The sequence below is a fragment of the Ambystoma mexicanum genome, chromosome 1q (genome assembly GCF_040938575.1).
Source record: "Ambystoma mexicanum isolate Mex_15411 chromosome 1q, UKY_AmexF1_1, whole genome shotgun sequence".
NCBI lineage: Eukaryota > Metazoa > Chordata > Amphibia > Caudata > Ambystomatidae > Ambystoma > Ambystoma mexicanum.
The window spans coordinates 86,965,413-86,993,186 of record NC_090922.1 but is presented as its reverse complement, the minus strand read 5'-3'; positions in this window follow the sequence as shown (position 1 = coordinate 86,993,186).

Genomic DNA, 27,774 nt, shown 5'->3' with positions numbered 1-27,774 from the left:
ACTGGTTCCGACCCCTGTCCTGGGCTGTCCTATTGGGGAAATAACACATCGTCCGATGTGTAATCATTACTATTACTGTAATACGTGTTTGGCTGTGTATCGAAAACGTTCCCACTCTTTACTCTATTTCCCCCACTCTGGTTTCCATATTGTTGAGTTTGCTGTCCCTGACTCTGATTTGGGGCATTTTGGTTTTGGCCTTGGTTTTGATTACCTCCGTTATTGTGATGCTGCTGCATACTATTCCTATTTGGTCCATTCGCTCCTGGGTGTCCTCTATGCTGTTTCCGCTGACCAGACCCATTCCTATTCTGTAGATGCGGACATTGCGCTCGCCAATGTCCTTCCTCCTTACAATACGCACACTGATTTGGTCCCACTGTTCCCCCATGCATATTCGAATTACTCCTTCCTTGTGCGTTCCCTCGCCCTACATTATGTCCTGTTACTTGCTACAATAGTCCCTTTGTTCTCAATAGATATTCTTTCAAGTCTGCCCCCACCTGTTTTAGCAGCGATAATTCGTTCACCATCTCCTTCTGCCGGGGTGATGGTAACTGCTGCCGTTTATTATGCGACCCTTTTTTCCCCTTCCCAAGTCTCCCGATATCCCTACTCCTGTACCCAGGTGTAGCAAACATTTCGGCATAATCATTATCTAATTCATCTTTAAGTTCAAAAAGTCCATATACATGCTCTCTCACTTCTTCATCCCTCTCCCTACAGCATGCTAATGCATTCAAATCTAACAATCGCTGCGGTGGTAATTTCCCAATTGACTGTTTCCATTTCTCCACCAAATATTCACCCATGCATTCCAACACTACCTGTCTCTCGTTGCTCCTTCGGAAGTCATACATCGAAGCCAATGCTGCCGTCCAATCATTCCCGTCTATATACATCTCTGCCTGTTGCTGCAATTCCACCTTCCTTTCTTTGCTGATTGCGCTGCAAGTTACCCTCATGCATCCCCATTGGTCAGTCCCACCTCTTGCCCCCGTGGTTTCAATTTCGACCCCAGGAGGAACAGACGGTACCAAGTCTGTGTCTGAGGCGGGAGGTGCGGATGGGACAATGAGAACAGGGAGTGTCTGTTGTGGGCCTGGTTGGTTAATAGGAAGTGTTACGCGCACGGCCTGTGGCTGTGGGAGGGCTTGAGCTACCGGTGGGGGAGCTTGGGCTACGGGCAGGGTCTGGGCAATAGTTACTGACGTGCCTGGTCTTACTTCTGATCTTGGGCCTTGTTTTGTATGGGTCAATATATTTTCTATTAATTCATCTGCTATGTGTAATTCCTGTTGCGGATATATTTTTTCTATATTCAACTGGTCTCGCCTACCGGCCCTTCTTAGACTCTCAGTCTACTCCTCCTCTTCTTTCTCTTCCGCTACTTCACCTTTCGATTTGTGCCTGCGCGCATGCTTCGCTCTACTTTTAAATCGGAGCATTGCTTCCTTCCTCCAGTCTTTAATAGTCTCAAATGCTGCAGGACGCGCTTTCTTTCTTATCAACACCCTTTCCAGGTTGTCTATCCTCGCTATCTCAAAACTACCATTAATCGGCCACTGATTGTCTTGTTGCTTTCTGGTTTGCCTATGCCAAGTCTCACAGAATATTATCGCACCCACTCCATACTTCACATACATCTCATACGCCGGCGTTCCCCCAGGTGGTACAATTTGGCCATCTTCCAAAGATTGTCTACCACAGCGGAAAAACCCTGCTAAGGTGGACAATACCCAGGCATGTTTCAACCTTCCCCCTGGTTAATCAACCTTACCTAGGGTGTTTGATTTTGCAAAGTCAACTCTCAACCAATATCAGGATTACTTTGAATCGGGGAATGACTCACCTGATAAATCAAGTCGTCTGTGTACTGACGCACCAAAGGACGTTGTGTCTGCGTTTCTTGGCTTCCGCTTCGTTTCGGGACCCTCGCCTCCTTGTTCTCTAGCCAGCACGTCGATCAGGGATCAGATGTGTGCAGATCTGTGAAGGAGTCTCTCATCACTTTTACAGGGCGCCCCGAACACCTCTTGATCCCGGCTCGATCGTCCCGTCCTCGCCGTTCTCCGCCTTACTCAATTACAACGTTCTGCGATGGAACAAGTGGGGGAGGGTCCCTATTCGGGCGCCATCTTGAAAGGGGCCCCTAGGGGACCCTGACGTCTATGGAAACAAGGCGAGTCACCACACACGATAGATACACCAGACACGAGGTTGTATTCCCAAAGCTAGGGTTTATTGCAAAGCAAAAGTCTCAGTTGGCCAACTCGGTCTCACGCCCCGCGACGTGTATCTCTAGACCTCGAGGGACGCAAGAGAGTGAATTACGTACATCAGTTACATATATACAAAATGCATATCAAACAATCAGCTATGACATGTTTAACACCCCCCTTTTATTGGGTTTCTTTGAACTTGGTGTGATGATGGACATCTCCGACAACTATGACACCTTCAAACATCTATTCTAGTAACAATTTGCAATTTTGTGAGTGTGAAGGCATCTTTCAGTTGTTGAATAGAACACAGCGCTTCTGTTCTTGGAAGCGAGCTTCATACGGGGGGGAAGAGTTGCATTCTGGACCTTGCTATCTATTAGGTGCTATTCATGTCCTGGGAGCCGACACGCTCTAGCGGGCTCAGCAAAGGGGGGCCGTAAGAAGAGCATAATTCAAGCCTTTAGCTGTATTATTCTAACATATTTTACCATATAACGAGACTGGCTGGCAGCTGCGAAATGATTAAATGCCCTTTAGCTCTGCTTCAAGACTATATTCGGGAGGGAGCCGGGCATTCTTCCTGGCGCTGCCTACGTTTGTGTTTCAATGAACTCCTGTTATCCTCCCGGCCCTGCGGCCTTGTCCTTTTTACATACAGACAACAATGTTTTACAGTCGAGCAGTGTAAGCAGAAAATATACTGCGAAGCAATAGGACAGAAAGCAATGAGCAATGGTTAGAAAACAAAATGGCGATTCTTGTTACATCAAAATGGCCGTTCATTGGCAAACTCGAAAACCTATATTCTGTCATATCGTGCATGAGACGGTTGGCCCACGGCCACTGAAATATGTTTGCGGTCACAAAGTAGAGGTATCCATTTTTCTAGACTGACAAGTGGACCAATGCAATGTCCCTTGCCTGGCCCTGAGAGAGAGTGGGAGTGTGAGAGAGAGAGCGAGCAAGAGAGAGAGAGTGTGTGTATGTTTTAATATAGAGGGCTGCGATAGGGGAAGGCCACATTGGATCTGCTCTGTATACTGGATCTCTAACAGTTCCACATGGGAGGCAAAGATAACCGTTGCTGCCCATGTCTAGCCAAACCCATTGGAACTGAGAATTGATGATGAAAAAGTGCAGAATACTAACTTGAATTTCCAATATGACTTCTTTCCCAACCTCCTTCGAGGACTCTGCTTGTCTGTGTTTCATTGTACATGAGAGCAAGAACAACTGAAAGTTTCAAAATGGCAGACTTGCTTAAAAAAGGCTCAGTCTGTGGACCACAGTGATTGGTGGGAGAACTACTAAACAAACCTGTACTCATGCTGCATAGCCAATTACAAACTCAAAACGTTTATCATTTACACATTACATTCCTAGACAGAAGCCTGACCAGGGTGACAAAATCAAACCCTATGAAGCCTTGGTAGAGCTACAGAGGGTGTGAGTGTTTGGAATAACAGAGCAGCAAGGTGTGAAGATGTGGAAGTGTAGAAAAAGTTGAATGTGCAGGAGGCGATGGAGATGCAAGGAGAGCTGAAGGAGCGGGATAAGGTGAAGGTGCTGAGAAAATAGATAGCTGAAGGAGAAGTAGGAGGGGCAGAGAAAGCTGAAGGTGCAGGAGGAGGAGATACTGAGAGTGTTGAAGGTACAGGAGGGTATGGAGGTGCAGACATTTCTCAGGGAAGATCTAGGAGGAGGGAATACTACAGAAGAGTTTGGCGGAGAACATCACGCAGGAGGAGAGACTGCAGAAGAGTCTGGTGGAGAACATCAAGGAGAAGTGAAGAACAGAGAGAAGGGTGGGCAATCAGAGTAAGTTGGAGGAGGTAAAAACAGGCAGGGAGAGAATGAACCAACAAGCTTGGAGAAGGTAGAAACATGGAGTCAAATAAAAAGAGATTCAACATCTGCAAGATGCAAAGAAGGGAGAGAAGCAAAGTGGAAGGGGGCAAAGGCCCTTAACTAGTGCAGTAGAGAAGGAAGAGAAGATAAGACAGAATGGTGTTTGTAATTTCCGTGGATGCACAGGGTCAGCAAAGGCAATATGATATTTCCAGTCTAAACATTGTCTGGGGCAGGTAGGATGATGAGGTTGTGAGGGGGGAACAGTGAGGCAGGCAGCAGACTGATAGTCTGATACAATGATGGAAAGAGTTGAGCCCTAGAGCGATGCCCGCAGGCATCAGTGAGCAAACATTCACTGGGGTGGGCGGTAAAATAGACCTGGATAACAGAATCAGAACCATGAGATGGGTAAGCAAAGGATGGGACCTGACCTGGTCCCTAGAGATCCTCCAGGCCTATTCCAACTCTGGGAGACTCTACAGACCTTAGTGCAGCAAAGCCTGACACGGTAACGGCAGTGTTTGCTTTATTTCAGATGCTACCCAACTAATGCCTGCAGTGATTGGTCCACCCTAGACCAGGACATTATCCAACAAAGAGGAGTTGTGGCTAAGAGACTCTAAGCTACACCGAGGGAGCTTTTGAATCAAGGACATTGTGTGAAAGATAGGGCAGATGTCAATTCATTTAAACCTTTCCTCGTCTCTGTCACATCTGGTCAGGTGAAGGCATTATAGGTGGAATAAAGTCTACCAACGAGCCTGGGGAAAAATAGAAAACTTTATCACCTGCACTTCATGTCACCCAGGAGAGGTGACCTTGGAGAGACTTTTTATCTTCACTAAACATGTCCAACCATGAAACCTGCCCACGCCCTACAGAAATGGCTTCTAGGGAAATATTTTCCCCATGACCTTGTGATATGACCCAATGTCCAATTCCCTACTCTAATCCACAACGTCCAGGGTTGCCATCCAGGAAAGCATCTTTCAGTGCACTCACATCTTCTGTGTCTTTAACATGCCGCAGCATTCTTCTTTACTTGAACTTGGCAATAGTCCAGAAAGTGACCCATCTAGTCAGATACTGAAGACTTCAAATACACTCCGACAGCGTTCCGAAAGTTCTTACTTGACCTGCGAATAGGGAGATCTGATAGCCTTCAAAAGGGGTTTACAGTAATTCATGATATAGTCATCTTCTAAGTGAAAATCCAAACATTTGGCCTCATTACGACCCTGCCGGTCTGGAAAGAACGGTGGTGGTAAAACCGCCACCACCGTTCTTTCCGAACCGGCTGATTAAGAGTCCTGCAGGCAGGAGATGTCACTCCCACCAGGTCTGATCTGGTGGGATTTACACCACCCACCTGCAGGCGAACATGGAAACACCGGCTCCGTCATAGACGGAACCAGTGTTTCCATTGTCCCCATCCCCATGGAGTCCTATGGGACTCCATGGGAATGGGGACCTACAGAATTCAGCCTCCGGAATTCCCGGGTCACCGGTGTCAGAATACCCTGGAGATTCCGGGAATCACAGAGGCGGAATGGTAATATGGGTCCGGCGGTAACCTGCTGGTTTTTCCGGCACAGTTACCACCGGACTCGTAATGAGGCCCAATGTGCTGTGAAAGGGAAAACTGTAACCATGCACATAGGGTGGCTAGTCAATATTTCATGGGGTCACAGACCTTGTTGCTAATAGGGTTATTTTGCAAATGCAGCAATTCCAGTAGCAGGGTTTGGTTTACGCATAATTTGAATAGCCCATTTTTAATATTGCAATTTTTAGCATTTTACTGCTCCACTAGATTGGGAATGATAAGCACAATGAAAATGTTGAGAGATGCTCAGTGCTCTGCTGTCTCTAACCACCTACCTAGTGAAGTGAAATGAGTAATTCCTTCATTACAAGTCTAAAGCTGGTGGGATAGGATTCCCTTACATTGCAACCAATTTATGGAACGCACTGCCCACCAATATCAGAACAGAAAACTCACGCCTTGCTTTCCGAAAAAAAACTCAAAGCCTCCCTCTTCATCTAATCCTTGAATGCCTTTCTCTCTCACATGCGTGTACTGTAAACTGCTTCTGTCTCTAAATTCCTCTGTTAGTAAGAACATGGTTCTGTCTGTAACTGTCTGTAACTAAGAAAAGTGTCTGTAACAAGTGCACGATGCCTCCAGGCTGCTGCACGCTCTACAGATTCAAATAAATAAATAAATAAATTATCAATAACTGCAGGCAGACCAAATCAAGGTATGAATTATCTGAGAGGTGGGGTTGTATGGTGCAAACCAGTCCCACAGCTATCATGCTCATTTTACGGAATGTGCCAATCCAGCAATCTGGGTGCTACCAGGCGGCTATCTGAAGTGTGTCAAAGGGTGTCCAGGGATAGCGTACAATTTTTCTTAGACCACCAATCCTTTTCCTATTCAGGTGCCAAGTCCTGGAGCTCAGCCACGCCAGAAAGAGCTGCAATCAGTGACTGTTTCACGGAAATACAGACAAAGGCACTGTAGGATGCAAAGGGGCCTTCTAGGCCCGCATTTCCTGCTAAACAGTCAGCCACCACTGTGTGGGACAGATTGTGCCCCTTCCACTTCACAATTGCCAATTCAGATGGCAGTACAAGATCTTTCAAAAGGGCTGAAACATAGTTCCCATTTAGAATAGTAGTGCCTGCTGATGCCAGATAGCAACTTTGCTTCTATAATATACAAAGGTCATGAACCACGCCAAATGCATAGCGGTAATCAGTATAGCTTGCATCACACTTTCCACTAGACAATAGACTTGCACAGGATCAGAGCAATCCGTTCAGCGTCTTTAGCAGATTGAACATTTACCATCTGATATGCTTCTTGAACTTCATGCAATGCACACACTGCATACCACAACACAACTTAAGTAGTATAATTATCTCAGGGTTATGAAGTGGTACTTCCTTTAAATCATTCTGTGATTCATAAGGTTTTCGGTCACTAATAAACAATTATGTGGCACCTCGCCTGAGGGATATGCAAGCAGAGAGGAAGGATATAAAATTGATAGTCAGATTGACAGATGAGATAAAAAGTTTCTCATATTTGGTCAAACGCGAATTTGAAATGTGGTGCGTCTTGCATTTCAGAACTAATGCTTGAACTCTGTGAGGTAAGCTTGAGTGACTGGATGCCCCTCTACCTGAACAATAACAATGCAGTTGCTGCCACAGAACGTAAACAAGATGGTAATCCTACAGCCACAGAATCTAATGCAGCATAGGCAACTGGACAGGTATTGTCACCATGCATTTGAGTCAACATATCCGGGTCCAAACCTTCACATTTGTCACAAGAGTGAATGTGTTCTGATAACTTGGCAGAGCTAAGGCAGGAGCATTTAACAAGTCTTACGTGAGTCTGACAAAAGCCTCTTCCACTTCAGACAACCAGGGTAGGGGCTCAGGAATAAAATCATGGGTAAGGTTTTGCAGGGGTTAAATGATTGAAGGATAGACAGCCCATCATTTGAAGATCTCCTCCCACTTCATTTCGGCATCAGGATCTGGCAAAGTGTAAAATCTCAATAATTTGATATCTTGATAGATTTCTGTCCCCAGCGAGAAATCATGACCCAAATAATGCACTTGGGATTGACCTAATTGAAGCTTTTCCTTAGATGCCTTGCATACCTTCAGAGCTAGCACCATCAATACATTGAGAGAACCTTGTTTGCAAACTTTCATAGAAGGTTGTCAACATACTGAGCCAAAATGCACCCTGTCTTTGTACTGAAGTGAATCGAGATCTTGCTTCAGAACATAGGACACGAGTGTCAGACATTTCACATATCCTTCGTGTAAACGAGAAAAAACAATGCTGAAGATATTTATAAGTAAAGGAAAAACAGAACTGACTAGCAGGGTGCACAGGTATATAAAATAATGCAGAACATAGACCCACAACTGCAAATTGTCTTGCCTTAGGAGGGATAGAAGATGAAATAGTTCAGGGATAAGGATCAACAGGGAAAGAAGGCAAAACCACTTCATTAATAGTGCAGAGGTTCTTGTAAATATCAATGCGTTTCTTTCCCAGGCTTCATAATAGGCAAAGTAGGAGGATTGCACTACAGGTAGGCATGATCATTTCTTGCTTAGGTAAGGGCTCGATATCAGGTTTTATACCCTTTTGTACGTCTTCTGAAATGGGGAACTGGAGAAGGCACAGAAGAAATTTGGCTGGGTTCAGAATAGTGAGCACTGGTTCCACATTTAACATGTGTCACACTTCATTTGCATGCATGGCCTGTATTTGCTGAGGGACTTCAGCCAACACTCCCTGTTGCAATGAGGACATGTTGTTCTGCTGCTCCATTTTTTCGAATTGGGAGATTCTTGCAACACAGCCAAACATTCTAATTCTCTATGTATCGGTGCATCCAAATAAATGCCAATTTTACACAATAAATCCAATCCAATAAATTCACAGGTGTAGAAGGACTCAACATGTATGATCCACAGAGATTAGACCCAAAATGACAGGCCTATGTCGTGAAACCAGGTGGGCATTGGTCAATCCCTGATACCCACTGCATTTACCACTTCATCTGAAAAGGCAACATGCAGAAGCTCAGAGCCTCTCAAAGTTCAGTGTCATGCTCCAGGGTCAACAAAGCAAGAAACACTTTTATGACTAAAAGCACATTTCACACAATGAGCATAAGGATGAATCAGTGTCAGTGGTGCAAGAATGTAACTGCCCCGGGCAATCCTATTGTGTATTACATGTAGTAGGTGGTGGAGGAGGTGGAAATGACTGCAAAAAGGAAGGATGGGCTTAGTTGGTCACACTCACTGCTGAGCTTGTTCATTTTGCCACTCAGACTGCAAGTGTCCAAACTCTTTGCAAGAATGACACCGGTCATTACACACATTCATCATCTGTATATCTTGAGCATCTCCTTGACCCACAGTTACAGGGGCTCCTCCTCTCTCTCTCTCTCTCTCTCTGCCTCAGTCTGAAAACGGTGTCTGCTTGGTGCCCTGCCTTTCCGTGCAAAGGGTTGGAGCTGCTAGATTTGTAATGCCATTAATCAAGCCTCGGTGGTTTCTTTCTGTATTTCTGCTTTTTCCTGAAAGTGCTGTGCAGCTGGAAACCTGTCAGTCAACTTCTTTCCATCCCCACCAATAAATAATGCTTTATTTCCATCAGCTATCTTGTGCTGCAGCCCCATTACAAAAGCAGAATCCACAGCTTGCCGTGCAGTATTTGCATTATTACGGATTCCCGAGAAGTGATCAACCCTTTGTTTCTGTCTTGTGTTTCCCCAAAATTTACCAAGATCAAGTGTATCTTCGTCTTCTTAAGGAAATTGTTTTTTGATGCCCCTACCTGTAAAATTGTGCCATGCACCCAGAAATGACACAAAATGAAGAATCCCCCATGCCACATTAAGTTGAATCGCTGCAATGTCAACATGACAATTCTGCAATTTATTTCCAAATGTATTTATTAATTTTTCAATTAATAAAACCAAATGTACAATATAATAATAATACCAAATGTGACCACAATACACTAATTCATAAATCATATCATCAATCACAGATCTAATGCATACTCTCACAGTCATCCATTCATCCTGACAACATCACCTACATATAAATACACTGCAATGCTATTGAATGTGCAAAAACAGCGATTCACACAAAACAGCACAGATAAAGTGCAAACAACAAATATAGGTGCAAACAGCATAAATAATGTACAAATGATTACAAATGATTAAAATCTAATGACTGCAATTAACCAGTATGAAAGTGCAAAAGTACCTGTTAATATTGTGAGCCAGTATCGCAGATTGAAGCTACGTCACTTTGGCCTAAACTAATCATATATCTTCTTGAGCTGGCTTCCAATTAAAAGTTGGCCTACTCAAGTTTCGGCTTTATGGCTCTAAATCAGTGAACGAGTCCAGCCTTCTTCAGGGCAAGAATTTCTATTTAAAATGAGGGTGATGAACACAGCCTGTTAAAATTGGGGAGCTATGCTCTGTGGGTGGTCACACCCACAAAAGGCCACACTGTGCCTAAACTGGGCAAAAACCAAGCGCGTGGGGCAAGAAGGTGCCTTAAATGATGTTGGCGAACATGTGCATTTATTTGCTTTCTTTTCAACTAGGTTGACGATTTCAATTTCGAATTTCCGACTCCCTACCATATCTTGCTACACAGGACCTTCAATTTGTCTAAAACTGGCAGCTGAAGCACCATGCACACCTTCTCTCAGTCTGGCAGGTGACTATCCAATGATAACCAGTCACTATCGTAAACCAAGACTGTCAATGTGAGCCCAATGTTTTGCTTGGCTGTTTGATTTATGTGGAGCTCTTTGTACCTGGCTTCAATGCCGGCTCCTGCTGCCACAGGTTTCCCCCAACTTTAACGGATCCAGAAATGTGCAAGTCTTAGGCTAATAATGTGTATGCATAACATAAGCTGGACTGCCCATAAGGGGAAGTGGCACTTGCTTTGATCTACCTGATCTAATTCTCGCATAGTTAAGACAAGGGTTACCTTTTCACACAGTCTGTGCTGCCTCATTTTCAATGTCATGCACCACAGCCCTGGGGCACCATTACATCTGACACAACTCATTGATTGACAGCTCAGTAACTTCACTTTACACAGTAGTGCTGGGACCCTGTTCATCCTGCATCAGGATCAGTTTTTCAATACCCAGTAATAATTCCCCATGCGGTTACGGCAAGACACAATTTATTTCCAGATGACATCAAATATTGTGAGTGGGCCAGAGACATAGAAGGAGAAAGATGAGGAGTATGTATACATAGGGGCAGACATATAAGCCACCTCAAGTTTTGTTACTAGATCAGAAAGAGCAGAAATGAAAGTCTTCACCAAAGCCATGCTTAACAAAGCAACAGGTCTATAGCTGCACCGATGAATTTGGGTCGGGTGGAAAGACAATAAACTCTTGTACATGGTCACTTTTCAGCACCCAGACAGCATTCTCTGCCATTGGCCATGTACAAACACCTTTCTTCCGGTATTAGTTCCTTGTGAGACTCGCATAAGGGGTACACAGCGTTTCAATGGTTTTGAATTATGCACAGATATTCCATAGACATATATTGCTTTCTACTTTCATTCAAGAATCATCCATTCAAGACTACTGACTCCCAACATTTAATTATTTACCCATAAAAAGTCATGCATGAGTGCAAGTGCTGTTAATATGACAGCTGCCTGTGTCCTGTCAGATAAGGTTTTTTAAGGGTTCTCTCATAACAGATCCAGAATAATAGTTCTCAGAGACACATTCAATAAACAGAACAAACAAAGCAAGCACTATAAGGACTTATATATTTACAGAAGCATCCTTTGAACAAAAGCAGTTCTTTTGCTGACAAGGCTTCCCGGCCCAGTGGCACTCCCCTCAGCAGGATCGCTATTAAGACAAGCATTTTACCTTCTTTCAGTGTGTCCAGGGCTTCACTGACAGAGCTTATCAATGGTCCTTTGGGGTGCACCTTTCCACCTATTGTTCTGAGGTGGACGGCACCAGACCTGCAGAAGAAATCAAACACAGGACTCAAATCGCAGGTGAGAGTAGTTCAGTAAAGATGTAATAACAGCACTGCAGGATGAACACAGAAATGGACAACAATGTATCTCCATTATCCCCGGTGTATGTCGATTTTCTAACACATCGATTCTACTGGACCAATTAGAAGATTTTATTTTATATGGGAGGACTTCCCTCCTTTCAATTAATACAAAAGATCTCTATGAGGAGACGGACAGGAGGAGCAAGGCCTGTCCACAGTTTCGCCATCCCCCTTCAAGGGATACCAGCGCAGGTGTGCATTCTTTATCCAATTAAAGCACATACCATCTTATCATTAGTAGTTTGAAGTTAATTTCACTAGATACATAAACATTCCCTTGGCAGAATAAGCAAGGTTACATAAACGTATGCTGAGGCTGCATAAAGCAACTTCTATGAGCCATATTTCGAGACTCTATTCTGACAGCAAGCATATATGTAATACAAAATGGAGTCTCTCGAACTACATCAAGCTGGTAAACTGAATAGAAGGCCTAGTTTTCTTAAATCAGTACATTTTCAACGTTTCCTTTGTAGTCACTTACACTTGCAATTTAATCTACATTCTTTTAAACTGCATTACATGTAATGCTATTTTTCCACCAGAGCATGATGTCGAGTAGAGTGCAGAGTTGAGAAAAGCAGTTTCTAACAATAGTTCTCACCTGTGGTTCAAGTGTGCGAGCTTTGTCCATAGTAGCTCCTAGATTCCATTCTGTGGATGATGGTATTGGGCATGGGCCTATCTCATCAGGCTAAGGTATCGAGGCAGTGATCGAAGACTCTGGGTTACAATGTATCAGGTCAGCTTTGGTAGGGTTGACTTTTAGCCTGTTTGATGTCATCCATGTGCCCATTCATGCAAGGCTTTTTTTGTATGCCTGAGTGGTTTGGTATCGAATTGTTTTCTAGTTTATAGATTATTTGTGTGTCTGCATAGTTGTAGCAGGTTACTTCCACATGGTAGATCAGGTCGAGTTGGGGTGTCCTATAGATGTTGTAAAGAAGAGGCAACAATGTTGATCCTTGTGGTACTCCCCGGTCAGAGGAGGCGAGGTGTGGATTTGAAGGGGGCCATAATAATGGTTTTGGTTCTTCCAGTGAGGAAGGAGGCGATCCAGTATAGAGCTGTTCCTTTGATTCCAATGTCTCTCAGTCGCTTGAGAATGATCTTGTGACTAATGGTTTCAAAATCAACTGCGTGATTCCATACCCCTAGATGGTCTGAAGCCATGTTGTGCTTCATCCAGGAAGTTGTTTGATTTGATGAAGTAACGTAAGTGGTCATATATGATTTTCTTTTAGTAGTTTGAGATGGGGAGGTAGCTCACAGGAATATTTGGGTTGTGTGATAAATCCAATGGAGCCATCACGGATCCCCCAGCGGTAACCTCCTCCCATGTGGCCAGGGGACAGCAGCCGCTACCTGATCCTGAGGTTGCAATATGAGGGAGGATCACATGGTAAGAGACACGTAGCACTTCAAAGGGGTTCTCTAAAACCATGCATATTCACATGCACTTTTAATTTTTAGGTCAATTAATTTGATGTCAACTGAGAGACCTTAGGAGTCATCCCAGGTACTTCGCGGAACGCAATATTAGGAATTCATTTACTCCAGCGTTCCCTATTAAGCACTTTTGTGAAAGGTAGTCATCCACTTTTCAACAATATATTACCTGTGTAGCATTATTTATGCACCCTTGTTTCTGAAACTTCTTTTATTTAATTGCCAGAGAGCGTGTTTTCTCCGATGTGGCCCCTTGTTTGTTGATGCAGCCCTGCCGTATGTCACCCCGCTTCCACCCATCCAGACGCTCTGCACTGGGATTCCTGGCTCACTTCGCGCCTGGCTATCTCCACTCACCCACACCGAATTGACTTGGTGATTTTTATGCCTTTGGGCGTTTTACTTTCTCTTTAAGCAATATGGGTAGTTGAATAGAAAGGGTACATCTCTTTCATATTATTTACTTTGTTTATGTCTGCTTCCCCACAGGGTCCAGTTGTTGTATGGTATTTCACCCTGAGGAAGGCAACTTTAACTATGTCACGGAACTACTGGCCAGACAGGTGGCACTTTTGCCGAAACGTGGTCTAATGATGTCAATTTAAATTTACTGTTTATGTCACTAACTTTTGACACGCACACGTAGGGAGACCTGTCAGCAAATCGTAGGACATAGAACAAATATTACTCCTGCCAACTCTTTTGAGAACAACTTGTGCATTGGCATAAATAAGAATATTGGCTGGTATCTAGGCCACCATACAGTTGGCAGTTTGTTGTCCAGTTTCTTTTAGAATTCTATTTTGTCTACTTTGTTCAAAAGGTTGAAGAAAAAACCATATTTAAGTTTTTGTGTTTGGTGTCTCTTGACTAGTAACCTTCTAACCATCGAACAAATGCATTTATATGTTTGTTATATTGCTTTATGTTTAGTTGTTTATGTATTATTTACACAACTATTTCTTTGTTAAATAAATATTTTATATGGTTTTTCAATCATCAGACTACCCTGTTTGCTTTCAGAGTCTGTTGCAGCCTAAAAATTTGAGTGATACCTTTGTAGTACACCCTGACAAATAAATTGTTACGAGAACTAATTATTAATTAAACCCACAGCAGTGTGGACCCTCTTGCTTTAGTCTAGTTCTTAATCCCTTTCCTCACTGCTTATGGGATAATTCCCTCCTTTTTCTTTGTGTTAGCCTCCGGGTAGATGTCATGGCTTCATTGAATGAGACATGGTATCCCCCATTTGCCCATGAAGAAACCCCCTTGATACCCAATACTCTAATGACCTATTGCCATGCATCTAACCACATTTATAGGGAAAAAAGAGAAACCTTTCCCAAAACTCTGTGGGTCAAACTTCCATCCCTGGTCTAAAAAGAAAAATCTCCAAGAATACCTTTTCCAATTCTAATTCACCTTCATATAGAACTGGCCTATTATATGGCACCAATGAAAGTGATTTCCCAAGTAATCTGCATCAGTTAACATCAATGGACTCAAATTCCCACAAACACCCAAGTACTGGGATGAGGAGGAAGAAAGGAAGGATGCAGAGCAGAAGGAGCCTCAAGCTGAATGACTGTGCTAGTGGTTTTCAGAATGCACCTGTGTGCAGGACATTTAAAGATGGAAAACAAAGTCTAATACGCTGCTGTTTGGAAGAAGTTGTTACTCCTCTCTGTGAGGCGTGTGTAAGCTGGAAGCATGAACTGGTGTGGCGGTGCCAAGGTGCTCATCAGCAAAGAAGCAGTGGAACGTTGTGTGAGCAGGATGTGCTGCAGAGAAGACAGGAACCAACGAAAGATTCCTGGGCACTTGGCAGTCGGAGAAAGCAACGTTTCACCTATTGGAAGGCAGGCATGCAGAGGGGGAGCCGTGAGAGAAACCAGAACGAGGTGGAAGCCGTCCAGAGTGGAAAGCAGGCGGCAAAGCTTTGGTGCGCAAGCACGAACGGGACCGAAGACGCCACATGGAGCCGGTGAGTAAACGCAAGCAAAGTGTGGACCCTGGGGCATTTCGGCGACTGCGCCAAACACATTTTGTAAACGTTAAAGCCACAGAAACAGAGATAGTAAGAAAATTGTTTACACACGAAGAAGGCATATTGCAAATATGAACCTCAGCCATATATGAGAATATGGAATGCAGATATGGGGGAAACCCATAGCGAATGTTATAACAACCAGATACACAACTGTGGAAGTAAAAGAGGAATGTTTATCTATGGAGATAAGAAATCCCGGCAGGCAAGTAAACCAGGCCATCACAAGTGCATAAGAAGTCCTGGCAGAGGAGTATACCAGCCAGTTGCACATCCCAGGAAAGGACTATTTTTTTTTAAACAATGAAGGAACATTTGAAAGAAGGACCTACAAGGCTAAGTAGCGTTGTAGCTAACAGGATTGTTGAGGGTGAAGAAAGACACAAAGAACTGCTAGTCTAAGAAACATTGGTATTGTGTTGAAGAATCCAGGGGAAGGGAATCACCCTCTGGAACAAAGGTTATTTTGCCTTGGAGAACATTTATGTTGGAACAGTTCTATTTTTCATTTATGAACTCTTTTTGTATTCACCCGGTTAAAGACATTTCCCTTTTCCCCTTATCATTTGGTTTGTAGTGTGAGGGCCAGGATAGAAAGTTTGGAGACAAGGACAGTTTTGATTTTGACATCCTGACACGGACAGATCCTTAGTTTTTGTGGTTCTAGGTATGGAAACTCCTCTCAGAGCAGGGTGAGAGAGGCCTTTTCCCAACCCGTTTTATGTTAATAAAAGTCTTTAACCAAAAACGTGTCAACTTTGTGTCCAATTTTCATTTCACACTCCTCACAGTTGGCTGTGTATTTTTTGAGCAGAGGCTAGATGTAAGCGGACTTAAGTAGAGTATGGACACTTCCGGTGTTGATGGAATCATTAAGGAAGGATAGGAACATAGAAGTCATTTTCAGATGTTTTGTGATTAAATTTATCAAGTTGGGAGGGCAGAGAACCTCAGGCGATTCATTAGGGTTGCAGAATCAATGATGGCCCTTTGCTGAGAAAAGGTGGAGAGGGTCAGTGAGGGAGGTGGAGGAGCTTGCGTGGTGCGTCATTGGTGTGCAGTGGCAAACGTACCTTGTTATTCAGGTGCTCTCGAATTTCGGTGATTTGTCTGTTGATATGGATACAATCTGATTGCAAAATGCTTGAGTTGGAGTGGGGTTACTTTACAGGCTGTCAGGTTTTTTAATTCATTTCCTTTTGGCTTTAGTGCTTTTTGGCTTTCATGACTTCTGTCCTGTAGAATCGTAGCTGCTGATGATAGGTAGATTTGTTATTTTGTATCTTTTCAATCCTTCAGCTTTTTTCTAATAATGATTTTGCTTTTTCATGCTGTATAATCTGGTGGTGCAGCATTTTGCCACTTTCTTCTTTTGAGCATTTTAATAGGTTTCTTTGGATCGATGATGTCCATGGTAGAGGTAATCCAGTTGGGAATGTTGTGGATTTTTTCACTCATTGAAGTTGTTGATTTCCTTTTTCTTTTTTTTTGTATAGTCTAATAGCAGAAAGTACCCATACTCTGTATGGGTACTGTAGACAGGCATGATAACACTCATCCCTTGTTGAAAATCAGTTATCCTGTAGTCGCTGTCCCGAGTCACTTATCTCTTGATGTGCTTTGCACTCCGAAGTAAACTGCACTGAGGATCGGCATTTGTGGCTGGCGGATATACCCCAGAGCAAATGTGGAGGGGAGGTGAGAATTGGCGATATGCTGCATACTGGGGCATTCTGTGCGCTCTCTCCACCTGCCGCCTCACCCTAGCGGGGTGCAGTGTGTTGTGGTACAAATGTCTCAGAAACAGTGTGTTCTAGGGCTTTGCAATGTGGTTTTCGATGTCCAGTAAGGACCTTGAGTTTGGTTTTTTGCATCCAGATGCTCGCAATGAGCTCTGTCCATTCCTGCTAGGACCATCTTTATGATTTGCCACTTGCAGGTAACCGTCTCGTGTGTGCAGGGGCTGAAAGCTGGGGAATGGGGTGATCCACATGTAAGTTAGCCAGTGATGTCCGCAGGTTCCTAACATGGAATTGTGTGAAATCTGGTGCAGATTGGTGGAACGGTGAGGTATTGTATGAGGAACATACACACCCAAAAACAAAGAAATTCCCTGTGGCACAGTGCAGTGCGTTGTAGTGCAAATATCTCAGAACGGTGCATCCTAGGGCTTTGAAATGTGTTTTTTTCGAGCTCAAGTAAGTACCTTGAGTTTTGTTTCTCGCATCCAGATGCTTGCAATGAGCTATGTCCAGTCCATCTACGACCACATTGATGTTCCGCCACTTCCAGCCAACCGTCTCATGTCTGCAGAGGCAAAAATCTGGGGGATGGGATGGGTGTCCACATGTAATGTAGGCAGTGTTGTCCAGAGGGTCCTAACAGGCAACTGTGCAAAATGTTGACTTTTGTAAATATAGACCAGAAACTTTAACATAACATATATCATACATTGACAATCATGAAAAAAATAAAAACAACTTGAAAAAGCACAAAAAAGCTATGTTTATATAATATGATCACAAGACCCAAGGCACCATAAAATTAATCAAGTATCATACAATTAATTAAATATCAAATACCAATGTTGGTGCCATAATGCGATAAAAGGAAGCAGCGATAAAAACACTACTTGTCACATGCATTTTCTCCCAATAGATCATGGATTGCTATTAGGCAATGGATGAGGGTCAGGTTGATGCTCAACAACCTATCCCAAACATTCTCACAGGCTAGGTCCTCAGTTTGGTTAATACATTTCACTACAGCATATTAACAGATGTTTTAGAGATTCAATGGACCCAACTTTACCACAAACATGGCATATCCTATTATTCATAGCAATACCTCAAATAGGCCCTCACCTCTAGAGGGTCGCCATCCGGTTAAAGTGAAATTACATAAAATTGCAATGATATACAAGAAAGGGATAAAGAAATGTTACCAGATATTGTTGTAGAATGTTGTATGGTCTATGAATTTTGCCAAATTCTTAATACAGCTTATACCTGAAAATAAGATCCTGATCACAACGCCATTCTAACTTTTTGATTCTCCTATAAACACTCGTGGGATTATCCAACAAAGACAGTATTTGAGAATCCATGTCATTAAGAAGGAGATCCGAAGACTGTACAAAGTTGTTCAAAGAATAGCAAGAATGACTAGCCAGTACTAAGTTGAGATCTACAAATAAAGAAAACAATGGTGGATCTAGTATCTTCCAGCATAGTTTCAAGTTAAACAAGTTTACATAAGACCTTCAAGATAGTAGGCCAAGCTCATGGCTTATTAAAACAAAGGGCAGAGAGGTAGGGAAGCCCACTAGATTATTTCAGACCATCCTGTCCATACTGTTTAGAGGTTTCCAGTCAACTGACAATAGCTCAAGATCATACATGATTGAATGAACTGCGGTACTGACGTAAAATCTTAACGGAATTAAGGTGAAGTTACAGTATCTAAATACAAATACAAGCATTTGTTGTTAAGAGGAGCTAATCTGACTTTTAATCTGGCACAAATGTGCCCCTTCCTAAATGAACTACAGATGGGGTAACCTTAACTTGGATGTTAAGTTGATTCAGGAACCTTCCATAAACACCTAATAATTCTGCTTATCTTTTGAATATGACGTTACCAAGATGGTGGATTTAGCAAAATTCAAAGACAAATTATTCCTGCTTAAATACTTTTTCAAACTGTTAAGAGCTCTATGCAGTGCTATTTGTGTTCTATCAAATAAATCTAAGTTGTCTGCGAATAAATCATTAAATGACATTTTGGGAGAGAATTGTCTATCACTTACAAGCTCCTCTACAAAGCGAGACAGATATAAATTCAAAGGAAAGAGTGCAAGAACACACCCCTGTTGGAGCCCAACAACTAGATTCCCAGCAAGACTAAGTCTGACTTGAATAGATGTTCAGTGTGGAGTTCTACCAAGAAATCCAGAAGTCCCCTCGGCATACCCCATCTGTATAATTTGTTCCACAATTTACTTCAGTTCCGGTCCTTCCTGTTTATCTGTCAGACCCCTCGCTTCTTCTTCATTCTTTCGTTGTGACCTTTGATCCTTTTGACACCTACCTGTTTATTTCTTCTTTAACATCTTCCCTTCCCTCTCTGGATGCTCTTCCATCCTCCTCAGCCGACTCCCTTTCCTTTTTGCTATGAACTTCCATCCTTGATACCATTGATTCTCTTCATCCTTCTTCCTCTTTCATCTTCTTGTCCGCAAGCCATCTCAAACTTGCTTACTCCAGCTCTTCATTCCTTACCTCATGCTCTGCATCACACTGAACGCCTTAGAGGAAATCTCATTCTCCTTCTGAACTTCTTAATCTTGCCTCTAAGTTACCGCCTGGGCCGTGACTTTACCACCATGGCGTAAACTACGTTTACGCCATGGTGGTTGGCGGACTTACCGCCCCATTCCGACCTAGGCGGGGCGGTAAGTCCCCAATCCCCATTTACCCTTCCCCATTCCCATTTTTGCCCCATAGGGCATAATGGGAGTGGGGAAGGCGTTAATTACGCCACCGTAAATTACGGTGGCGTAATTAACTCCATGGTCCCTTAGCGCCATGGATTTTAACACCTGCTAAAAGCAGGTGTTAAAAGCACCATGGCGCTAGGGGACCTCGTAATTGGCGGTAAGGGGTCGCCGCAGCTAACGCTGGCGTTAACCCCTTACCGCCAGGGTCGTAATGAGGCATTATGATGCTGCTCTTCTTCTTGTCAAACAACACTCCTAAACCAACCTTCATGACTCTTTCTCCTCTGATCCCCACCAGTTATTGCAAGTCCTCAGTCTTATTCTTTCTCCTTCTACCCTTGATCTTTCTCTTTCCTCTTCCTTCTCAGCATCCGACTTTGCCTCTTACTTGTCTTTTAAAGTTGACCTTCTTCATTCATCTATTGTCTCATCTTCCTCTCACCTTCGCTCTTCTATGTTTGTTTCTCCCTTTCTGCTGCCAACATCTCTTGATTTCTCTCTAAAGCTCACCCTACAGCCTCTCCCTCTGATCCATTTGCTTCCTCTTTTATTCCTAAAGACTATCCTTGCCTTGCTTCGTATATAGCCATACTTTTTAATCTTTCTCTTCAGTATTCTATTTGTCCTTCTTCATTCAAATACAACTCTATTATTCCTATTATTAAAAAACCTTTATTTGGACCCTTTTCTACCTTCAAACTACCGGCCCATTTTCCTTCTACCTTTTGTACCCAAACTTCTCGAATTAGGCATGCTTAGATAGAGAGTTGTCTCCCGATCCCTTTGGCTTTTTTGTAACTGGTATAGTGTCAGAGCTATCTTAAAAAATAGTTTTTTTAAATTCAGTTGTTGTGTCAATTCAAATGGAGCATGGTTTCTTATGGATTTCCAGCATTATTTTAATGCTAGCAGGCCTCTCACCCAGTGATTGATTTGAGTCTTTTGACAGGTCCTTTCTTCTGATTCCATTTGAACAATCATCTGTTTGACTTTATGGTGATCGATAGTTCTAAGGTGATCTGCTAAGTGCACGGAGATGTGTTTGAAGATATGCCGTAGGAAAACAGACCTGATCATTTTCATGCATTGAACTGTATATTTTGTTTTGTATTCATAAGAATAACTTCCCCTTAGATTGTCTTCAAAGGCGGGGGCCTGTTCATTGACTCAGAAGGCCTATTCACAGGGCCTTTTGCTCCAGCTAACAAATAGATTTTTTCTTGATTAAAGGCAAACACATTCCAAATGGTCAAGACATGTCTAATGGGAGTCTTAAGCTCCCCCACGTGGGAACCGGTATGCAGGGCGAGAATGTTTGTAACAATCAGGGTAACAGGCAACCCTTAGCTTAAAGTATCTTACTTAAAACAGAGTAAATTGCTTTCTTTACAGAGTAAATTGACCGTTTTATTTGGAAGAATACACTGTTACACTTGCTTTATATAAAATACATTCTCACATTTCAGAGCTGAGAAGAAAACAATTGTTGTAGTGAAAAGGTCATAAGTATTTTGCCATGGAAATTTGACAATAATGTGTTTGCTACGTTTATAACATCAACCACTGAGAGTTCAAGTAAAAAGTCATCTGCTAAGAGTAGTTTCTCTGGTATAACATCTAGAATATGCATTTGAGTCATTTCTTAACATGCAGCAAAAAGGTGCTTCTTTGGAAAATATGGCAACATCCTGTGCAATCAGTGGATAATTCACTTTAAATACGTTTTTCTGTAACACAGGACAAGCTCCATGGCTTGTTTTTATCAGAATGTGACTGTGCACATTTTGACATATAGTTCCATGTTGTATGAGAAGTGATTTGATTATTGATTAAATGTAATGCTGCTCTTTATCTGCAATTGCCTTATTACAGTTCGGCAGGCATAATTGTCCATCAATACAGAGTGTTTTTTTAATCCCAATATAAAAAATACCCCCCCCTTCACTCTTGACATTGCACAGTGATCCAGTTTGTGAAGTGAGGTAGTATCTTGAGTCAGTGGACCGACATCCTTTGCCTTCTAAATTGATTGCACTACCTTTCAGACCCAAAACCGAACAAATTCTGATACAATTACTTTTAGCCTGCATTCGGATTGCATGGACATAGATTAGAAATGTCTAGCCCCCCATTCACACTGGAAGATGGGGCAGGGGGGCAAAGTGATTTTAATGTATGTCTTCAAATGTCACTCTTCGATGCAATTTTTCTCTGGTATCATTGCTTGTGTTGGACTGGTTATTTCTTGATTGAATCTGATTTTGTAGACGTGAACCGAAAAAAGATAAAATATACTGGCTAATAAGCAGCATTTTGGTCATAGACTTAAGTTATGTTTACAGATGGCCTTGTATCATTTAGGGTTAGAATTGTTAGAAACGTTCTTAATAGTGCTGTTGTTTAACTGAATGTGGGTATTGTATTTAACATGATTGTCACAGACAGGCCAGGTTTAATTGAGAAAATAATCACATGTTATATATATATCTGGTGTCTTGTCGTGACTTCCCTTCTATAAAGTAAGGGGCCACATTTGCATTGACGTATTTCTTTTCATAAAACAAAATATTGATTCCTAATACAGCCAGTATCTTGTCCCCAGACTTGGGGTGGGGTGGTGGGATTGTATGTCAGGGGCATTATATCAGGGGAGAACACTTAATGAGTGACCAATGTAATCAACATATACATCAAAATCATTACACGGTTTCATCAGGGAGTATGTCTGATAGGTTTGCACGGTAGGAAGGTGGTCTGTATATGAGGAAGAAACTGTTAGGTTCCTACCTGCCTACTACAACAGCACCGTGGTACGCACCCATTCAAAGTCTTTGTGCATAGAATAAGTACCATGTTAAAACCCACAAACTGCCTCTACTGATTTTTTAGACAAAAACAATTCTTGTGTCCCATTCCAGGATTTGGGTTAAACCACCAGATGCATTTTGGTAGATGTATGCTGTCCAAGAGGTAGAGGGCTAGAGGAGTTATACAAAGTACATTCACTTGCAACAAGCGGCTAAGAGCTGGAGATACCATGAATACATTCACCTTTTGACAGCTACTGCAGGCCAGGCTGTCAAGAGCTAGAAAGACCTTCATAACCATCCACTGCTGAAGGCTACATCTGCCTGGGCTGGGCTTAATTGGATTCAGCTACCTCAGACTGCAGCTACCTCAGACTGCAATCAGCTCCACCTTTATGGAGTATGGGCTTGGAGGGCTTTCATAAGCTCACGTTCAGCAGTAGCAGTTGTTCTATTAACTCCCTTTACTGGGAGTTCCCTCTTTGTCTTTTTATGGACAGTTTTTGAACCTTCCACTGCTATCCTCTTTTTGCCTTTGAATCATGCCTGCTGCATATGCTTTCCAGCTCCTTTCCTGTTGCCTGTTAAAGCTAATAATTAGTTTGATAGCAGTTTAGCTACTTTTCTGACTTTCTTTCAACACCCTGTTTTACAGTGAGCACAGACTCACCTTGTTTCTTTTAAAGCTGTTCTGACCTCTTTCTCTCTGCAATCCAAGTATCATGCTTTACTTCTAATTTTTTCCTGTTTTCCAATTCGACATAATTGATACGTTAGCATCAACTTGGAGTATATCAGCTATATCTTGTCTTTCTTTCGTGCTGTATTACTAGACGTACGTCCATAGTTTAAGTTCCTGCTTTCTAATGCACTTAGTTTCCCAAACCACATATTAACTGAGATTGCAGCAACCTTTTGTCTTGTCAGTGACTAGTGCTCCGAGTCTCCTGAACCATGTAATTTCTGAGTTGGCAGCAACCTCTTGTCTCGTCTGTGACTACAGCATTGAGTATCCTGAACCGCATACTCACTGAGCTGGCAGTGACCTACTGTCTTATTTTTGACTAATGCTTTATGCTTCATGATATTCCTAGATCCTAGGTTTCCAGGTTTCTGTGTGGCAGCTTTCCTTACATACATCCCTGCTAGTCCCAGATACCAATTCTGATTCTGGCCCATGATTCCCTCTGTGCCTGAATTTAGGTGGCCCTTGTAAGTAAGTGCTTTTATAGCTTCCATCTACAGTTTCTTCTCTTTGCTTCTTTTCTTCACCTATCCTGTACCTAGTTTTTTCTGTCCACTGTGCTTTTCCGCCTTGATTGTAAATTGGACCACTGTTGTGTTTCATCTCCGTATCTGTAAATATAGTGTGTCTCAAGGGTGGGTCTCCATTAGGATCAGATAAAGGAAAGTTTGTTGGAGTTTTATCTGTTTCAGTATATGGTCTCCAGTTTTACCCGCACAACCATCTCATCAGCACGTCCAACCCAAAACGTCACTGCATGATGGTTGTTAAGCGTAATCTGCTGGTACTAATGCCAAGGACTTTCCCTAATCTCCCTGGAGACCCTCTTTTCATATTCCAGTACACTCTTCATTATGTGCAATCTGTGTTACCCAGTATATTTTACTGCCTTCTCTTTCTCTCTGTGTCACTTTGCTTTCAGCCAGATCCTGCCCTTACAGTTCCCGTGAATACCTGTCTCCATAAAGATCTGCCTGCTAAGTATCCTCTTTCTGTTACAAGCTAGGTGTTACCTCCCAAATCACCCCTAAACTACAGTGTGTACTCTGATACAAATATATTGCCCTGTGCTCTCCTGACAAGATCCAGGCAGAAACTTAGTGATAGAATGTGGGAGAACAATCGGATAAAGGGGAGTGATTCGCAATCCAGGATGTTGTCAATGGGGGTTGTAGAGACTTTAATGGGATCTATGTGTACTAGAGGTATTCCCTCCCTTCTCCTATGGGTTTGGTTAGCTCATGTGATCTTGAAGGCTGGTGGGATACTCTTGTGGCTTGCAGAAGATTGACTATCAGCTAGGTTTCCTTGATGAACAGTAGGTCAATTTGGTCCTTGGAAAGCAGGTCAAAGATGTGAGATGTGTGTTTGGAGTAAAAGCGTGCCTTGCTCAGGAGGCATCTGGTGCCCATTATTCCAGGATGGATCTGGTTGTTTGGAGGCATGTTGGTAGGCCATTCGTGCTTATTTGAATTTGCTGCCAGATGTTCCATGTTGTGATTTTCAGATTGAAACGGGTCGAGTAGGTTCTTTTTTGAGCTATGGCTCATCTTTTTGTCCTCCCTGTGGGGTCGAAATGGGTGGTGTGGGTTTTCTAGTGACAAATGGCACATGGATGAGTGACCTTGGAGATGATGGTTGTACAAGAATCGATATTCAGCCTTCTATCCCAGCTCCCCTGAGTACAAGACTCAGGCTTCCTCAAAGAGGGGCTATTTTCTACAATGTACCGCTCTGCTGTTTCGATTGGGACAGACAGAGGTGTCAATTGAACAAAAGAGCGGGGAGAACATGCAACGCCAATACCAATGCTGCCACAGAATACAAAGATATTATACAGTGAGAGAACAAACCAAACAATCAGAACAGCAGTATAATACAGAAAAACCTAGGTAAGTATTGGATTGGAGCTTCCCCGGGGTGAATCTACAAAATATGAAATAACCACAGTGAGTGGAAAGAATCTAAAGAGACTTCCTAAAGTATTGAACCAATGACAACAAACCTGAAATATGGGTATATTGAGGATGGATAATTGTCTAGGAAAAAGGAGACAATGATAGGAGAAAACAACAAACAGGAATGTTAGTATAGGGAAATAAACCCGAGCGGCATGAGGGTCGCACTAGTGCCGGGTTGGTGCAGAATCAGCAAAACGTTTATATGCACTTGAAGACATGGTAGATCACTCAGTGTCCCAAAATCCAGCAAAAGGAAAATACCCAATCAGGACAGTAGGGAATGAATTTAATAGCAGAGCTGGAGTTGGCAGGGCTCACCCGGAATGCCAACTACAAAGAGGTACCTGAGCACACACGCATCCAGATAAGGCGTGGAGCATCTGAAGAGTTCCGGGTGGTTGATAGCGAGTCACCTGCGAGGGGAGTTGGAGCGAGTCACCTGCAAGGAGGGCAAGGCGTTCCGCGTCTGGTAACAGCTAGCCGGGGTGAGGTACCGCAAGAGGCAGCAGGAAACAGGAAGAATAATCCGATAATGTTCCGTGTCAAAAAAGCCAGACGAGCACGACAGGATTAAAGTGGAAGGCAAGCCAAAACAGGAGCAGTCCGGGTCAGATACGTAGCAGTCAGTAAAAAGCCAAAAGGGAGTAGGAGTTTCAATCCAGAAGCCAGGCAAGGGTCAGGACCAGGTAAGCAGATCAGGAATTCGTGCGGAGGAAACACGAAGGAGTAAACGGACGTAACCGCTGTAGCTTGTAACACTAATTAGCAGCAACGAGCCCCTTGAAAGACGGTGGTTTTAAAGCCGTATGGGGGCGTGTCTTGCCGTACGTCTTCCACGTACAGGACGTGTCAGCTGACACGGACTCCATCGTAGTTTGTGCAGGCGCCATGGCAAACTGTATCTGCTCCACAGAGGAGCTTGTAAAGGAGTCGTATTCTGCAGGGAAGCCCAAAGTGTAACAGCTGGCAATCCTTCTGTGGCTTTGGCTTTTTGTTAGAATGAATGACTGCCCAATGGACAAGGATGAGGCCACTGGGTGGGTGTAGTGTCTAGAACAATTTCAGAGATTCTGCCAGCGGTCCTGTGGCTTTGTCATATTTGCTTGCTTTGAGTCAGTGTTTCAGTAGGTAATTGGAGTTGTTAGCGATCTTCTCAGGTGAGGGAGTGGGGATCCTATGGAATATCTGGTTGGTTGATCTAGCAAAGTGGTTACAGCAGCATCCATCTCTTTCCTCCTTTATTATTCTGCGGTCTGTACAGTTCCTTGGCATGTTTTTTCTGTATTGTGAATATCTGTAAAAGCAGAATGGTTAGAGGAGGTTAGGATGCGTAGGGAGTGAAGAGATTGCAATTACCTCTTGTCTGTTTTGCAGACCTGAGCTGAGATTAGTTTCTGGTATAGTTCTCCTTGTGGTTCAAACAGTGTGAAAGAAGAGTTGTTAAAGTTCCCATTGTTGTGCAATTGCGGTCATTTCCTGTTGTCGGTCCGAATTCAGAATGGGTTTGATAGACAATTTGTGAAATAATGCCAGAGGATGGCAGCATCAGCCAATGCGTGCAGGGGGGCGGTAATGGAATAGTCTGTGTGTGCATTGGTATAGTTGGAGGTGAGGCAATGAAGTTAAGTCACTCTATACATGCATGTGAAGAAGTAACTTAATCTGGTTGTGCAGTTGGACATGGTGCAGGTGAACACAATGAAGCAATCTGGCAGTACAGGTGAGTCCAATGAGGTAATCTTGCACAAGTGAACCCAATGAGGTAATCTATACATGTGAACACAGTGAGTCAATCTATCTATGCAGCTGAACCCAATGGTTCTCATTTTCTTAATCCCATTACTTGACACAAAGGGGAACTGTTGCATTTGCACTGTTGTGGAAACAGGTCTACTCCACGTATGTTTCATCATTTGCACTTTGGATGTAAAAGTGAGGTGTAAAGTGGAGGCATAGTCTGCATCCTTTAGCACTCTGCCTTGCAAATTGATGAAACGCCTTCTGCCATTTATGCATTGCAGATAGTATTTAGAATGGATTCCTATGAAATCTGCCCTTTTAGGAACCCATGGCATTTATGTCAGCATGAAAAAGACATGCTGCGTAAATGCAGAAGTATTTGTATGGCGGAGAGGAAAGGGGTGTGAGAAACCTGAGGGTATTCTCCCAGGTAGATCCTGGGAATCCCTTATTCAGGTGGCCAGGAAAGAACTGGCCTTCTCCTATCCAAACCCTAAAGACAGACGAGCAGGGAAAGATCACCTGGGTAGGGGAGCCCTGGGTTGTGCTTGGGGAAATAATCAAGGGGAGAGACAGTATTATACCGGGGCAGAAGGTGAGGAAGACGGAGTCCCTGAGGCTTTTGTAGGCTGTACCACATCTGCCTCCCTTCCTCCCATTGAATCTCCCTTAACCAAATACAATAACCCATCCATCTATAACAAATCCCCTAGGATGTCAAACCCTGTTACATTCAGAAACCATCTCTCCCAGAATCCGTTTTCCT